A 16,179-nucleotide genomic window follows, 5' to 3' on the forward strand; every position below is an offset into this window, starting at 1 on the left:
GAACAGCCTGAGCTGGCCAGCTCTGGCCTCCACTTTTTCCTCCTGGCATGGTAAACCCAGAATTTTACTTAACAGAGTTTCCATTCAAAGAGAAGGGACCAAACCAGTTAACATCATATTCTTTCCATACGTAAGAGTTATGATATCACTTGATAATAACATGCCGACATCTCAGGATCGTTCCTTTTCTTTGGTGTCCCTCTCAAAGCTATCTTCTGTGGGACCTGTCTTCCAAGGACGGGAACAACTTGGCCGTCCAGAAGAGGGCCCTCTTGGCCCTTCAGGAACCTGGAATTTGGTCTCTTTTGGAGGTAGAAAGGGTATGTGTGTTAGTTGCTCAGTCATGTCTGACATTTTGAGATCCCTTTGGACTGTAGCTCACCATGCTCCTCTGTCCATAGGATTCTCCAGGCAAGACTACTGGAGTGGGTTGTCATTTCTTTCTCCAGGGGATCTTCCCAACCCAGGTCTCCTGTATTGCAGGCAGATTCTTTACCATCTGAGCCACCAAGGAAGCCCAAAACAAATACGACCACAATGCACTGACCAGGAATCAAACTGGGTCTCCCACGTAATAGGCGAGAATTCTACCACCGAACCACCAACGCCCCTACTGAGAGACTTTTTAAAAGAATATCCTAGATGGTGTTTTATTCAGCTGATTTCCAAGTGCAGGCAGGCCTGTCATGCCCTGTGCTTGGAGGGTGGTCTAGGCTTTCATCCTCTGCCCTCCGCAGCACTGGCTGCCCTCTGGCGTCTTGCAGGTTGCTTTGGTGGGCAGTCAGTGGTGTTTTGATCATCGGATTGGTGGAACCACCTCGTCCTCACCCCCACTGGCTCAGTCATGTCTGACTCTTTTCAACCCCATGAACTGTAGCCAGTCAGGCTCCTCTTTCTATGGGATTTTCCTGCTACTTTGCTGGAAACCCATCGGGTCAGTGCAGCTGCCCCCTCCACTCTTGCCTGGCTCCCTGTGTCCTGCAGGGATCATAAAATGTTCTGCAAGGACACAGAGGTGAAAAGTCCTTCCCTGTGGCTGGTGGAATAGAGAACCAGATGGGAACGTGTCCAAGGGAGAGGGAGTATCCTCAAGAGCTTTCTAGGACTGTTGTGTGGGTGCTCTTGAAGAAGGAATTCATAGGGCCTGGACTCCCTCTTAGGCCTGTTCATGCTGATCATGCTCGGCCACCTTTCCAATGGACTCTGAACTCTGTGTTTAGTGCCTATGAAAACAACAACAGAGGGATAAGACCCCCTCCAGACAGGGGAACCTTGAAGATCGGATCTAGGTTACTCACCGCCTAAGAGAAAACATACACTAATCACCCCTTCCTCCAGACAGGCCATAAATTTTTCCGTATCAATCAGAGTGTAACCTCGGGTTTATTGATTATTGGCTAATTGTTTGACTGTTTGAGCACATGAGCACATAGCACGTGAATGATGGGGTTATTCGGATTGTATTTTCCTTGGTTTATGTAAGTCTCAAGGAATTTGGAGTGGTGGGTTCAGACACGTACACATGGGGTATAAAAGATTTTCACAAATGCTGGTCGGGGTCCTTGGCTAAGAGGAGACTCTGCCTTGGGCTTGCCAGTGTTTTCCTGAAATGTAACTCAGGAATATAAAAAATGTTTAGCTTTAGATAAATGAGTGCTCTCCAGGCTACCTACAAGAAAAAATTTCAAATTGATAGTAAGGATGAATCTTGAATACTTTTAACACTCTAGATAATTCTAATACTTGTATAATTGTATAGAAAATATTTGTCCTGTCATATTCTCAGAGATGACTCCTGGTATGCCTTACCCAGCTTTAATAATTTTGGTCTAAAAACTACTTCATGTTGACTTTCAGATTTTCTAAAAATGTGGAAAATATTGGTGCCATACTATTCTAGATTGTAAAGTCTTGCATTTATTTTCTATTCAAAATCCTAATGAAAGAACTGCCTAAATGTCCTGTATTGCTTTGTTTCCCATAAGCAAACTCTAATTCCAAAAAATATTTCCATTTATAAAATTCAAAATTATGTGCCACAGAAATTTAAATATACGATATACTTTTCCGACGAAGATTACATCTTTTAGTTATAGAAATCATAGTTACTTATATTCCCCTTTCAACATGGGGGTAAATGTTTTTCGATATCATCTAATATGTGAATATCTGACATGGCAGCTCATCCCGGCAACCGTTTACTCTCAAGGACAACCGTGCAGTTACAAGACGTGAAGTGGGAAGCCCCCTCTCGGGGAAGGACTCCGTGGACTCAGCCTCAGCCTTTTACTCCAGAGACCCAGGGGACCCAAGAAGGGGGCGGCACTGGCTGGGCCGTTGCGCCCCTGGCCGGGGCTTGGAGGGCAGAGATGGGCAGAGCCACCCGGGTCCAGCGAGGACGCCCCAGGTCTGTCCCATACCTGTCCACCGTGTCCGTGTGAACCACGCTGCTGAGGGTCGCGGGGTAAAAAGTGTTCTTCTTCTAACTAGGCAGAAAGGTCCCACCGAGATTTGAACTCGGATCGCTGGATTCAGAGTCCAGAGTGCTCACCATTACACCATGGAACCCCTCAGGAGCCATGTGGCCTCCTTCGCCAGAGAACAGGATATGCTTCCTTACCTCCATACGTCACATCTATAACCACAGGACAGTTCTTCTAAGGCCCTGAGGAGACTCCAATATGGTTGACTCCTGTGGGTGCTCATCCCTCTCGCTTTCTCTCTGCTCCTCTCCTTTGATCGACTCAGCTCACTCTCACCTCAGAAAATGAAGTGAAATACACTTTAGGTTTTGTGCCAGGAAGGACCCCCTAGGTCCCTACCACCAACCGCATATCCTGTTTAGGTTAACCAGAGTGTCCCATCTGGAGGTAAAATTTCTGCAAATAAGAGTGTTATTTTCTTTTTCTTTGCCTTCACCCTTTTGCCGTAGCCCAGAGGGGGCAGACGGTTGTCAGGGTGGGAGGTGGGGTTTCCTGGGTCCCTTAGTTTTCTCACAGCGCTGATCACACTCCTAAGCTGCCACCATCTCTTACCTGTAACATATAAAGTTTGTCAGTGGTGGAGTGGGAATGGAGTCAGGTGAACTCTTCTTTTATTCTTCATATATTTCTGATTTGGAGATGGGTAAGGAACCAGAGATCAAATTGTCAACATCCGCTGGACCATGGAAAAAGCAAGAGAGTTCCAGGAAAACATCTATTTCTGCTTTATTGACTATGCCAAAGCCTTTGACTGTATGGATCACAATAAACTGTGGAAAATTCTGAAAGAGATGGGAGTATCAGACCACCTAACCTGCCTCTTGAGAAATCTGTATGCAGGTCAGGAAGCAACAGTTAGAACTGGACATGGAACAACACACTGGTTCCAAATAGGAAAAGGAGTACGTCAAGGCTGTATATTGTCACCCTGCTTATTTAACTTCTATGCAGAGTACATCATGAAAAACGCTGCACTGGAAGAAACACAAGGTGGAATCAAGATTGCCGGGAGAAATATCAGTAACTTCAGATATGCAGATGACACAACCCTTATGGCAGAACGTGAAGAGGAGCTAAAAAGCCTCTAGATGAAAGTGAAAGAAGAGAAAAAAAGTTGGCTTAAAGCTCAACATTCAGAAAATGAAGATCATGGCATCTTGTCCCATCACTTCATCGGAAATAGATGGGGAAATGGTGGAAACTGTCAGATATTTGGGGGGGGGGGCTCCAAAATCACTGCAGATGGAGACTGCAGCCATGAACTTAAAAGACACTTACTCCTTGGAAGAAAAGTTATGACCAACCTAGATAGTATATTCTAAAGCAGAGACATTACTTTGCCAACTAAGGTCCGTCTAGTCAAGGCTATGGTTTCCCCTGTGGTCATGTATGAATGTGAGAGTTGGACTGTGAAGAAGGCTGAGCACCGAAGAATTGATGCTTTTGAACTGTGGTGTTGGAGAAGACTGTTGAGAGTCCCTTGGACTGCAAGGAGATCCAACCAGTCCATTCTGAAGTAGATCAGCCCTGGGATTTCTTTGGAAGCAATGATGCTAAAGCTGAAGCTCCAGTACTTTGGACCCCTCATGTGAAGAGTTGACTCTGATGCTGGGAGGGATTGGGGGCAGGAGGAGAAGGGGACGACAGAGGATGAGATGGCTGGATGGCATCATGGACTCGATGGACATGAGTCTCAGTGAACTCCCGGAGACGGTGATGGACAGGGAGGCCTGGCCTGCTGTGATTCATTGGGTCACAAAGAGCCGGACACGACTGAGCGACTGAACTGAACTGAACTGAACTGAAGTTATTCTCACAACAAGTGTATATTTGTTAAATGTACAACGTGAGTAAAAATAACCATTTAAAGAAAACACTCAGACAAACGAGCTATACTCACTTAAAGAGAAGTCAATGTCTCTCAGTTGTGTTCAACTCATTGTGTCCCTAGGGACTGTAGGCTGCCAGGCTCCACTGTCCAAATTCTCCAGGTAAGAATTGAACCAGGGTGTCCTGCAAATAGACGGATTCTTACCATCTGAACCCCAAGGGAAGCACACTCTGGTGGAAATCGCCTGGTGGACGCAGGAAACCGAAGCCCAACCTCGGCCCCGGAGGCCTTTGCCAGGGTGGGCAAACTCATTCGTTGGGTGTAGGAGAGGAAACGGGAAGAGCCATCATGGGAGCAAGCCGGTGTTCAGCTGTCCTTGGATCTATTTCGGCTCAGGCCTGGAAGGTTCGAGGCCTAGACGGCGGTTTTTCTGGGGGCGCTGGCATCTGTGGCGCGTAGGGGCAGGGAAGTGGCACCGTTTTTATGGCGGACAGAGCGATCACCCAGGGAATGAGTGTCTACTCCATAGAGAGTCCCAATAAACTCTGTAATGCTGTCTCTGTGGCGCAATTGGTTAGCGCGTTCGGCTGTTAACCGAAAGGTTGGTGGTTCGAGCCCACCCAGGGACGGTGGGGGTGCCCTTTAGGCAACCTCCCTTTTGCCAGGAGGACACCGGAGAAGTGATGCGCCCAACGGACTTTCAGAGAAAGAGCACAGGAGTCAGGTGCAAAGGAACAGCGGCGAGGGCGCGTCCCGGGTGGATTGGAAGCGTCGGTCATTCCTGAGAGCACGGAGCGCTGATCGCCGGCGCCGAGAAGAGGACCACCGAGGCGCGGGTCCGCAGCCCGGGAGGGGCGGCTTCCACACCGCTGGGTTTCGGGGTCACCTGGGCCTCGGGCGCACCCACCGTCCCCGCCTCCTGCGGCTGCCGGGAGCCGGGGAGTCGGCGGGGGCGACCCCTGAACTCAGGGTGCGCAGCTGAGGATCTGAGGATTCTGCGTTGGGTGCGGGGCCCCGAAGGCCACCTGTGGGGGCCCGAGGGGCCTCACTTCAGGGCAGAGGGGGAACCCTAAAGCAGGGCCCTCGGGAGCCGCCTTCTCCGTGCCTGAGAGAGCCTGGGGCTCCAAGGTACCTCTTTGAGTCATAAGAGTTGGCAGTGTGGTTCGTGGTGGCGGGACCTCGGGATTTCATGGATACAGTGTTCAGGAATAGGGGTCGTCCCGTTTCCGTAGTGTAGTGGTTATCACGTTCGCCTCACACGCGAAAGGTCCCCGGTTCGAAACCGGGCGGAAACAGGCTTCCTCTTTCTTTTTCTCCCCCGGAGATGTGCCTTCTCATTGGCAAAACCACCAGGCGCGAAAGGCACGGGGTGCGGCAGGGGACGCAGCTGGAGGAAGACTTGGTGACCACCTGCAAGTCTCTTACTTCAGCGCTAGGAGATCTGGAGGTGGACGGATCCGCTCATCACCCGCCACTCATCACCGAGCCTGACGACAGAGAAAACCGAGGTTCACAAAGAGAGCAAGACCTGGGCTCGGCAGCACGCAGCGCTAACGCTAGACCAGGAGGGACCCAGTCCGCTACTTTGTGTCCTTGCCCCAGAGCAAAAGCGACGCCCAGGAAAGGAGAAGTGAAGGGCGATGAGCCGCGAGGGCAGGGCTGGGAGCCTTGCACAGCTGCACACAGCCCTGGGCCGCTGCGACGTTGCCTTTCCTGCTCGCTGACTTTCCGAAGGGTCATCTTCCACTCGCATTTCACCTGCAGAAGGCAAACAAGCCTATTTGCCTACAGCTCCCTGGTGGTCTAGTGGCTAGGATTCGGCGCTTTCACCGCCGCGGCCCGGGTTCGATTCCCGGTCAGGGAAAACTTTCTTTTTTCCAGCGTCTGCACGCACACGAGTCTCTCTCTGCCCACCCAGATAGGGACTGTAGTTTGCTTAAAGGTCCAGTGCAGAACATTTCTGCACAGAGTTTCTAAATGCCGCTAAGTGCGGGCCTCAGGGTCCTGGACCTCAGGCTGGCTGTTGGAGCTGAGATGCCATGAACAGCCTGGGCTGGCCAGCTCTGGCCTCCACTCTTTTCTCCTGGCATGGTAAACCCAGACTCTTATTTAACAGAATTTCCATTCAAAGAGAATGTGAGGCTTCCGTTTCAAAAATTCATTAAAATCCCAAAGCAGAAGCTTTCGTAGGATACCAAAAGTTTGCAAGAATTCGAACATCCTATATTCTGTACCTAAGTGCCCAGTTAACACCACATTCTTTCTTTCGATAAGAGTTATGACATCACTTGATAGTAACATGCGGATATCTGGGGATTGCTCCTTTCTTTTGGCGTCCCTCTCAAAGCTAACTTCAGTGGGTCCTGTCTTCCAAGGCCAGGGAACAGCTTTACCGTCCGGAAGAGGGCCCTCTTGGCCCTTCAGGCACCTGGAATCCGCTCTCTGTAGGATGTAGAGAAGCTATATGTGTGTTAGTCGCTCAGTCCTTTTGGACTTTTTGCCATCCCTTGGGCCGGTTACTCCAGGCAAGAATACTGGAGTAGGTTGCCATTGCCTTCTCCAGGGGAATCTCCCAGCCCAGGTCTCCTGTATGGAACCAGCGAGGACCAAGAGAAACACAACCACAATGCATTGGCCGGGAATCGAACCCGGGTCTCCCGCGCGGGAGGCGAGAATTCTACCACTGAACCACCAAAGCCGCTGAAGAGACAGTGTTTGCAAGGGTAACCTAGATGGAGGTTTATTCAGGTCTTTCTCAAGTGCAGGCCAGTCAGGCCCTGTGCTTGTAGGACGGTCTAGGCTTTCATCCTCCGCCCTCCGCGGCGCCGGCTGCCCTCTGCCCTCTGGCCTCCTGCGGGTTGCTCTGGCGGGCACTCAGGTGTGCTTTGGATCCGTCGGAGTGGTGGAACCGCCTGGTGCTCGTGCTCACCGGCTCAGTCTTGTCCAACTCTTTGCGACCCCTCGGACTCTAGCCCACCAGGCTCCTCTGTCCATGGGATTTCCACGCTCCTTTGCTAGAAACCCATCGAGGCAGTGCAGCTGTCCCCTTGGCTCTGCCTGGCTCCCCGTGCCCTGCAGGGAGCATAACGTGTTCTGTCAGGACACAGAAGGGAAGAATCCTTCTGTGTGGTTGGAGGATGGAGAACCAGATGGGAAATGCTACAAAGAGAGGGGAATATTCTCAAAAGCTTCCCAGAACTGCTGTGTGGGTGCTGTCGATTGGGTGGCTGCCCTAGGACAAGAATGCTTAGTCTTGTGTTCTGGCCTTGACCCAGTCCCAGGTCCAGTCTGAATTCAAGCACAGAGGTACCCTGCTTTCCCACATGTATGTCATTCAGCCTCTCTCCAAAGGGGAGTTCTGATCCACATTTTCTATCTCAGTGAATAGCAACCACGTGGGTCTTTTTTTTTTTTTCCTTTCACTTTGTTTTGCTGAAATGTAACTCAGGAATATAAAAAAGGGTTAGCTTTAGAGAAATTAGTGCTCTCCATGCTACAAACAAGAATAAAATTCAAGTTGATAATAAGGATGACTCTCGAATACTTTTAACACGCTAGAGAATTCTAATAGTTGATGTATAATTACATAGAAAATGTTTGTCCTGTCATGCTCCCAGAGATGACTCTTGGTATGCACCACACTACTTTAATAGTTTTGGTCTAAAAACTACCTCATGGTTACTTTCAGATTTATTTTTTATAAAATTTAAAATTATGTGTGCCAGTAAATTAAATATACCATATAATATCTTTTAAATCAGGATTAAGTTTTTTGAGTCTTGAAATCATAGTGACTTAGTTATTCCCCTTTCAATTTGGGGTCAAGGTTTTTAGGTATCATCTAATGTGTGATTCTAAGCAGCATTTATCAGACAAGACTCAGCTCCAATCTCGATTTGAAGATATATCATTAACTATAAGTTCTTTGATATTAAATTAGTTCAATTAACCTATAATCTCTGCCTGGAGAATTTCTAATTAAGTAGAAATAATAATGACCAAAATTTTATACGTTATAATAGGAGAGCTCTCGATTACCAGCTAAAGAGAATGTGTCAGTACCTTTAGGAGATATTCCTGAATGTAGCCATACATCACTTGAAGAAGAGTACAACACATGGACTCTCTAAGTGAAGACCTATTGCTTACCTGAAGTACTCCTTTATTAAAAAAAAAAAAAAAAGCCCTGATTCTTAGTTACCTGCCTTCTAGATCTCAAGTCACCCATTTTCCCATGTGGTATGTAATTCTTTTTTTAGTCACTGCTGGGTCCTTAGGTGCTTGCTGGCAGATGAACCTGAGAAGAACATGACAGGTTGTTCTCCTGCTGTGATTCTTATTTGTGTGTGTGTGTGTGTGCGCGTATCTTATTTTTGATGCCTCCTGGTGTGAATGGACCAAGGAGTGGGACCTTGACTTTACTCCTGATACAGCAGTTTTCCAGGAGAAGGGCCTGGTACCTGGTGAGCACCTAGTAAGTGCTTGCTGACTGAAGGACTCCTAAGGCACAGTTCCAGAAAACTGATGAGGAGGACAGAATGTGGGTAAGATCCACAGAGGTCTAGAGTATAAGGGACAGAAAGGCAGAAACTCCAAAAGGGAGAGAAAAGGGCAGAGAGAAATGTCCTAGAACCTAGAGACATCTCAACTGAGTACGGATATTCTGAAGAGCTCTTCTTTCATCACCAACTTCAACTGAGGAATCAGTGTAAGGGGAACCAAGAACTCTAAGGATCCAGGTTTCTGTAGCTTGCAACAATTTGTCTCAAATGAGATAATTTTTGCAGATGTAGCCCCGTACTGTTGAGATATCATACAGAGAGAGTCTTGGGCTTGCAAATGCGCCCATATACTGGAGGGAGACCCCTCATTAGATTGTGTGCATCCAACCAAAGCCAAAATACAACTCATGAAGGGAAGAGGGTAAATGTCTGGGACCAGTGGGCTTTTTTTTTTTTTTTTTAACTCCTGTAATCCATAAGCTGCTCTGCAAGAGGCTCTCCAGAGTCATTCTGGCTGGTCTTGTCTGGACTCAATGACTTGGTCACCACTGAAAACAGTTACAATTATTAGAATACTTTCCAATCAGCTTGGAAGCTTAGCTGCTGAATATGTGCAGTCTCTGGGAAATGTACACATTGTCTTTTCATTGTACCTGCCGCTAAGTTGAGTCAGTAGGGCACAAATCCCTTTGTTAGAGTAACAGACAGGTGTATTGACAATTTCTTGTGATGGCAAGACCGTGAAGAAAAAGACTCTTTCCTTGAGCCGGCAAAATACATTGGAATATAAATTAGCACATCTCTTTAGGAAAAACTAAGAACATAAAGAGATGCCTTCAGTTTCTAGCAAAGGTGCAGTGACAGAAATCAGATTAACCCTCCTTCCAAATCTCACTCTCCACCTTTGTCCCACTCCCAAAGGAATAAAAAAGAGAAAAAAACCTGAAATACTGATTTCTAAGACACTGGAAATCAGGCAGCAAAGGATAGCTAGCCTTGAGAGGTGACAAACAACAAGATGAGTCTTTTCATGGATGCATCATCCTGCTTTCAGTGAGTTCCCACGCTGGGCACCAAGAGGAGGATTTCAGGTCAATTTTTCATTTGACTCTGGAGATGAAGCTGAATATTGGTGGAGAGTAAGGCAGCTAGAGCTCACAGGACAAAGATCCAGTGATTCTTATTTGCAAAGCAGATGTAAAGAGCAAAGGTATGGATATCAAAGCTGAAAGGGGAGTTCGGGGAATTGGGAAATTAGGATTTACCTATATATACTATTGATGCTATGTATGACAGCACCCTTATGGCAGAAAGTGAGGAAGAACTAAAGAGCCTCTTGATGAAAGTGAAAGAGGAGAGTGAAAATGTTTTAAAGCTCAACATTCAGAAATCTAAGATCAGGGCATCCAGTCCCATTACTTCATGGCAAATAGATGGGGAAACAGTAGAAACCATGGCAGACTTCCTTTTTCTGAGCTCCAAAATCACTGCATATGGTGACTGCAACCATGATATTAAAAGATGCTTACTCCTTGGAAGGAAAGTTATTACCAACCTAGACAGCATATTAAAAAGCAGACATATTACTTTGCCAACAAAGGTCCATCTAGTCAAGGCTCTGGTTTTTCCAGTGGTCGTGTATGGATGTGAGAGTTGGATATAAAGAAAGTTGAGCACAGAAGAATTGATGCTTTTGAACTGTGGTGTTGGAGAAGACTCTTGAGAGTCCCCTCGATGGCAAGGAGATCCAACCAGCCCATCCTAAAGGAGATCAGTCCTGGGTGTTCATGGGAAGGACTGATGTTGAAACTGAATCTCCAATACTTTGGCCACTTCATGTGAAGAGCTGACTCATTTGAAAAGACTCTGATGCTGGGAAAGATTGAGGGCAGGAGAAGAAGGGGATGACAGAGGATGAGATGGTTGGATGGCATCACCGACTCAGTGGACATAGGTTTGGGTGGACTCCCGGAGTTGGTGATAGACAGGGAGGCCTGGCATGTTACGGTTCATGGGGTCGCAAAGAGTCAAACATGACTGAGCGACTGAACTGAGCTGAACTGGTACAATAAATAGCCAATGAGAACCTATTGTATGGCATAGGGAATTACTGGATGCTCTGTGGTTACCTAAATGAGAAGGAAATCCTAAAAAGAGGGGATATATGTGTATGTATAGCCGATTCACTGTGCTATTAACACAACATCGGAATTAACACATCGTAAAGCAGCTATACTCAAATAAAACTTAATAATAAAAAAAGAAACATGAAGAAAGGTCCAGTGATGAGACAGTGGGAGAGAGAGAATGCTGGGATATGAAAGGGTCTCCCTCAAGTACTCAGCAGAGTAATGATCCGGGTATCCTTATGAAGAAAGTGCCTGAGGCCAAGGAAAGAACATTTTTAAAAGATCCTGGAACAACGCCTGGTGCTCACCACACAGGACAAGCAATTGTATGTAAGTGATCTCCCCACACAGACTGGACTACTTATAACTCTTGGGCCATTGGGAAGAACATTCAAAAAACTCTTGTGATGGACAGGGAGGCTTGGCTGTTAAAATGCTGCACTCAGTATGCCCGTAAATTTGGAAAACTCAGCTCAGCAGCGGCCACAGGACTGGAAAAGGTCAGTTTTCATTCCAGTCCCAAACAAAGGCAGTGCCAAAGAATGTTCCAACTACTACACAATTGCGCTCATCTCACATGTTAGCAAAGTAATGGTCAAAATTCTCACTGTGAGGCTTTCACAGTATGTAAACTGAGAACGTCCATATGTGCAAGCTGGATTCAGAAAAGGCAGAGGAACCAGAGATCAAATTGCCGACATCCGTTGGTTCATAGTAAGAGCAAGAGGGTTCCAGAAAAATATCTACTTCTGCTTTCTTGAGTACGCCAAAGACTTTGACTGTGTGGATCACAACAAACTGTGGAAAATTCTTCAAGAGATGGGAATACCAGACCACCTTACCTGCCTCCTGAGAAATCTGTATGCAGGTCAAGAATCAGACATGAAAGAACGGACTGGTTCCAAATTGGGAAAGGAGTATGTCAAGACTGTGTGCTGTCACCCTGCTTATTTAACTTCTATGCAAAGTGCATCTTGTGAAATGCCTGCCTGGATGAAGCACAAGCTGGAATCTACATCTGCAAGAAATATCAATACCCTTATATATGCAGACGACACCAGGTTTATGGCAGAAAGCGAAGAGGAAGTAAAGAGCCTCTGATGAAAGTGAAAGAGGGGAGTGAAAAAGCTGGCTTAATATTCAACATCCAAAAAACTAAGATCATGGCATCTGATCCCATCACTTCATGGCAAATAGATGGGGAAACAATGGAAACAGTGAGAGACTTTATTTTCTTGGGCTCCAAAATCACTGTACACGGGGACCACTGCCATGAAACTAAAAGACCCTTGCTCCTTGGAAGAAAAGCTATGACCAACCTCGACAGCATATTAAAAAGCAGAGATATTCCTTTGCAACACAGGTCAGTCTAATCAAAGCTATGGTTCTTCCAGTAGTCGTGTATGGATGTGAGAGTTGGACTAAAGGAAACTGAGTACCAAAGAATTGATGCTTTTAAACTGGTGTTGGAGAAGCCTCTTGAGAGCCCCTTGGACTGCAAGGAGATCCAACCAGTCCATCCTAAAGGAAATCAGTCCTGAATACTCATCGGAGGGACTAATGCTGAAGTTGAAGCTCCAATATTTTGGCCACCTGGTGGGAAGAGCTGACTCAGTGTAAAAGTCTCTGATGCTGGGAAAGATTGAAGGCAAGAGGAGGAGTGGGTGGCTGAGGATGAGATGGTTGGATGGCATCACCGACTCAATACACATGCATTTGAACAAACTCCAGGGTTTGGTGAGAGACAGGGAAGCCTGATGTGTTGCTGTCCTTGGATCACTACTGAACTGAAGAAACTGGGGAACAGTTCCCTACAACCGGAAAGCTCCATAGGGCCTACAACCAGCCCATCTTTCTCTGCTCTGAGTCACCTTGTAGAACAAGCCACAGTCAGTGAATCCAAGGAGGGCACAGGACAAAGCTGACTGCAGGACACTTTGACCGCCTGATATCCCCTCACCTTTTCATCTGGGCCCTACATCGTCTCTACCTGTGACACCTATTATTCTCTGAAAACCAAGAAGTTCGTCCCTTGTGAAGACACTTCGCTTTCCCTCACCCCAGCACACCCGCGGGACAATCTGATTTGAGTCAGAGAACAAAAGGGAACGAATTCAACTCTAGACCGCGGTTTCCAGCCAAAGACACAATGGTGAAGAGGGTCAGGCTCTGCGGATTGAGCTGATCCAGGAGGAAAAGCAGCCGGTCCTCGAGCCGCTATCAGGGGAGGCCCCGAGTCAGGTCAAGATCAGGGAGTAGATGGACCCGCCCACCACCAGCTGAGAACCAAGTGGCCCCTGCTTCGCAAGTTAACAGGTTCAGGAAGAGAGCTTGACCTCTCACCACACCTGGATTCCAGGTCTTCCCTCACGACCTGCGGAGCCTACCTTGTCCAGTTCTTGAATGAGGCTGAACCTCTGATCCAGGGGTTGGGCGGGCGTCGTTGCTCTTTGTCACACCTTCGGGGGCAGGGGATGGATCCGTCCCCTCGGCGCGCTCCACTCGCCGGCTCCGAAGCCCTGTGCCTACCATTTCTGCTGCAGGGAGCCCTCTGTCTGTAGTCCCTCGGGCGTCCCCTGTGCGTCAGCCCTGACGGGGGCAGGACCACCTCACCCTCGTCCCGTCCACGTGGGACGTCAGCATGCCGGACGCGACAGCAAACGATGAATCCTCTCCTCTGTCTGGACGTGGGAGGTGAAAACTAGGACCTGCAGGGGTGGAAAGCAAGGCGAAATCTCGAGAAACGCCCTGATCTAAAGCCCTTTTCATGTTTGCCTGTTTGGGAACTCAGGCCTCTAGCGCGCTTGAGATGCTGTCGCGCTCACACTCTGGACCGCACTCGGAGTCCACTTGGAACCAGGAGGAGCCCTGCGGCCTGGGGGCCGGTGCGCATGCGGCCCGCGCCTGCCTCGCGGTCTGAGCCCGTGAACCTCAGACGCGAAGGCAACGCCGCACTGAGAAAAGGAGGAATGCCACTGCTGGAGGAAAGGACACATGCATTCCCCAAATTGAGAAGCTCTACTGCTAAAGGAAACCAGAGACAGACAGACACACAGACAACCTTGCATTAAAACCTTTCAGCGAAAAGAAACTCTGCCAGCGGTGAGGTAAATACGAAGACCCTTGAAGACACCGGCTTTCTGAAAAACAAAACAAAACAAAACAAAACAAAACGCCTTTACCTCTCTTAAATTCGCGCTCCACGACCTGTTGAACAGCAAAATTATAAAAGGAAAACAAGAGGCGTTTCAGACATTGCCAAATGTGAAACAAAGCGGTCCTTCAAGAAGAATCTCAAGTTTGGAATGAAGACGGTCAGATCTGCGTGGACCGCGCCTGGCTCCTCTGCGGCTTTCTGCTGGGCCTGGGAGGCAAAGCAATTCAACCAATGACCCGAGCCTCAGTCTTTGCGGCGGTTCCTGCTAAACGTGAAAGCGTGATGCAAGTCTGGACTGAAACTAGAGGACTAGCATCAGCCACAGAGGCAGGAATCTGAGGAACCCCCGGTGCTAGGCGGCGCCAGAGAAGCGCTGCTGTGAAAGGCCTGCGAGAGAGGAGCGCACGGGTCAGGCGGGGCAGAGGGGAGGGCGGGTCCTCTGTTTCCCGAGTGGGATTGGAAGCATTGAGCCAGGTCCCCGCTGGCGCCATGAAAGGGACTCCAAGGCACTGGATCTGCCTCTGGAAGGGCTGTGTCCACCTTGACGGACGTGGGGCCACCTGGGGCTCAGACGCACCTTACTCCCCCGCTCCTGAGGCTTCTGAGAACTGGGGAGTCAGGGGAGGCGACCTCTGCTCTTGGGCGCAAAGCTGGCACACAGGGACCTCGCCCCGGGAGAGGCAAGGAACCCTAAATCAGGCCCTTTCAGGAACTGCAGATCCTTGCCTGACGGATTGCCTGTGTTTTCAGAGTCCTCTTCCTTTGAAAATTTGAAGGTCAGGTGTGTTCAAACATGCAGTTCTTGAATATGCCACTAGATACACATGGTCGTGTGGTTTCTGTAGTGTAGTGGTTATCACGTTTGCCTAACACGCAAAAGGTCCCCAGTTCGAACCCGGGCGGAAACAACATCACTTTCCTCCAAAGTTTTAGATTCATATTTTAAATACAAAATAGAGGTCTGCCGCGTGGAATGAGGCTTGAGGCTTCAGCTTCAGCATCAGTCCTCCCAAAGAATATTCAGGGTTGATTTCCTTTAGGACTGACTGGTTTCATCTCTCCTTGACCTGCATACAGGTTTTTCTGGAGGCAGGTAAGATGGTCTGCTATTCCCACCTCTTGAAGAATTTTCCATATTTTGTTGTGCTCCACACAGTCAAAGGCTTTAGTGGAGTCAATGAAGCAGAAATAGATGTCTTTCTGGAATTCTCTTGCTTTTTCTATGATGCAATGGAGGAAAAATGCAGGGTAAAAAGGAGGAAATGGATAGAACCAAATTAATTGGAGAAATATATGGAAAAGGTTAAATAGAGAGTGTTACAAACAAAGGAGGAAATTTCCTTGGTAAAAGGCATTTACAGGGTGATGATGATGAGCCTACTCTTTCATGCATTCTAGGATTCCCAGTCAACCTGCTTTCCTCCAGAGATCCTCTCTGAGGATCAGAGACTACCTGGAATTAAGTCCTTGTCTGTGTGTGTGTGTGTGTGTGTGTGTACACAAGACACAGAGAAGTAGGGTAGTAGTGGAGCATGGGAGAGGATGCATAGGCCAGAAACAATCATACATCATTTACATTCTAAAAGAGTGAGACACGTCCCTGGGTAGGCTCAAGCCACGAACTTTTCAGTTAACAGACGAATGAGCTAACCCATTGCTCCCCAAAGTCAGTTGGGAGGAGAGTTTAACCCTCACTCGCACAGAAAGCAAGCACACTTACGGAACTGGGCGGAGCCGCCTGTGTTTCGCAGAATGGCTTTTCCACTTCCGAGCCTCGGACAACCTGAGAGATGGAGTCCACTCAGCCTGTTCGTTCCCGTCGGGAAGCCAGGTGGTTCCGAGGGCAGAAGGTCTCCTGAGCGTCCTCGCCGCCGCAGATGTCAGCGCCCAAGAGAAGCCGCGAGCTTGAGCCGAGGGGCCCCAGAAAGAAGCTGATGGCTCCCGGTTTGATCCGCCTTCGTCCGACCATTTGCGCTTCTGGACATCGGTTTAGTAGATGGGGTGCGTGTGGCTGCAGCTGGAAAGAGATCAGTTTGTTGTGATCCACACAATGTAAGGCTTTAGCTGTCTTTTGAGG

At 48.3% G+C, this 16,179-nt stretch overlaps 6 non-coding genes across 6 annotated transcripts; 4 read left to right on the top strand and 2 right to left on the bottom strand.

The window, feature by feature from the left end:
- Positions 1–2,496: 2,496 nt before the first annotated feature.
- TRNAQ-CUG (transfer RNA glutamine (anticodon CUG)) lies at positions 2,497–2,568 on the bottom strand. Its single transcript has one exon. It is a non-coding gene; the product is annotated as a tRNA-Gln (tRNA).
- A 2,301-nt stretch (positions 2,569–4,869) lies between these two features.
- On the top strand, positions 4,870–4,943 carry TRNAN-GUU (transfer RNA asparagine (anticodon GUU)). The gene has a single exon. It is a non-coding gene; the product is annotated as a tRNA-Asn (tRNA).
- A 593-nt stretch (positions 4,944–5,536) lies between these two features.
- TRNAV-CAC (transfer RNA valine (anticodon CAC)) lies at positions 5,537–5,609 on the top strand. Its single transcript has one exon. It is a non-coding gene; the product is annotated as a tRNA-Val (tRNA).
- A 497-nt stretch (positions 5,610–6,106) lies between these two features.
- Positions 6,107–6,178, top strand: TRNAE-UUC (transfer RNA glutamic acid (anticodon UUC)). The gene has a single exon. It is a non-coding gene; the product is annotated as a tRNA-Glu (tRNA).
- Positions 6,179–6,941: 763 nt separating this feature from the next.
- Positions 6,942–7,012, bottom strand: TRNAG-CCC (transfer RNA glycine (anticodon CCC)). The gene has a single exon. It is a non-coding gene; the product is annotated as a tRNA-Gly (tRNA).
- Positions 7,013–14,937: 7,925 nt separating this feature from the next.
- On the top strand, positions 14,938–15,010 carry TRNAV-AAC (transfer RNA valine (anticodon AAC)). The gene has a single exon. It is a non-coding gene; the product is annotated as a tRNA-Val (tRNA).
- Positions 15,011–16,179: the final 1,169 nt, after the last annotated feature.

This window comes from Ovis canadensis, chromosome 1, assembly GCF_042477335.2.
Source record: "Ovis canadensis isolate MfBH-ARS-UI-01 breed Bighorn chromosome 1, ARS-UI_OviCan_v2, whole genome shotgun sequence".
Classification (NCBI taxonomy): Eukaryota; Metazoa; Chordata; class Mammalia; order Artiodactyla; family Bovidae; genus Ovis; species Ovis canadensis.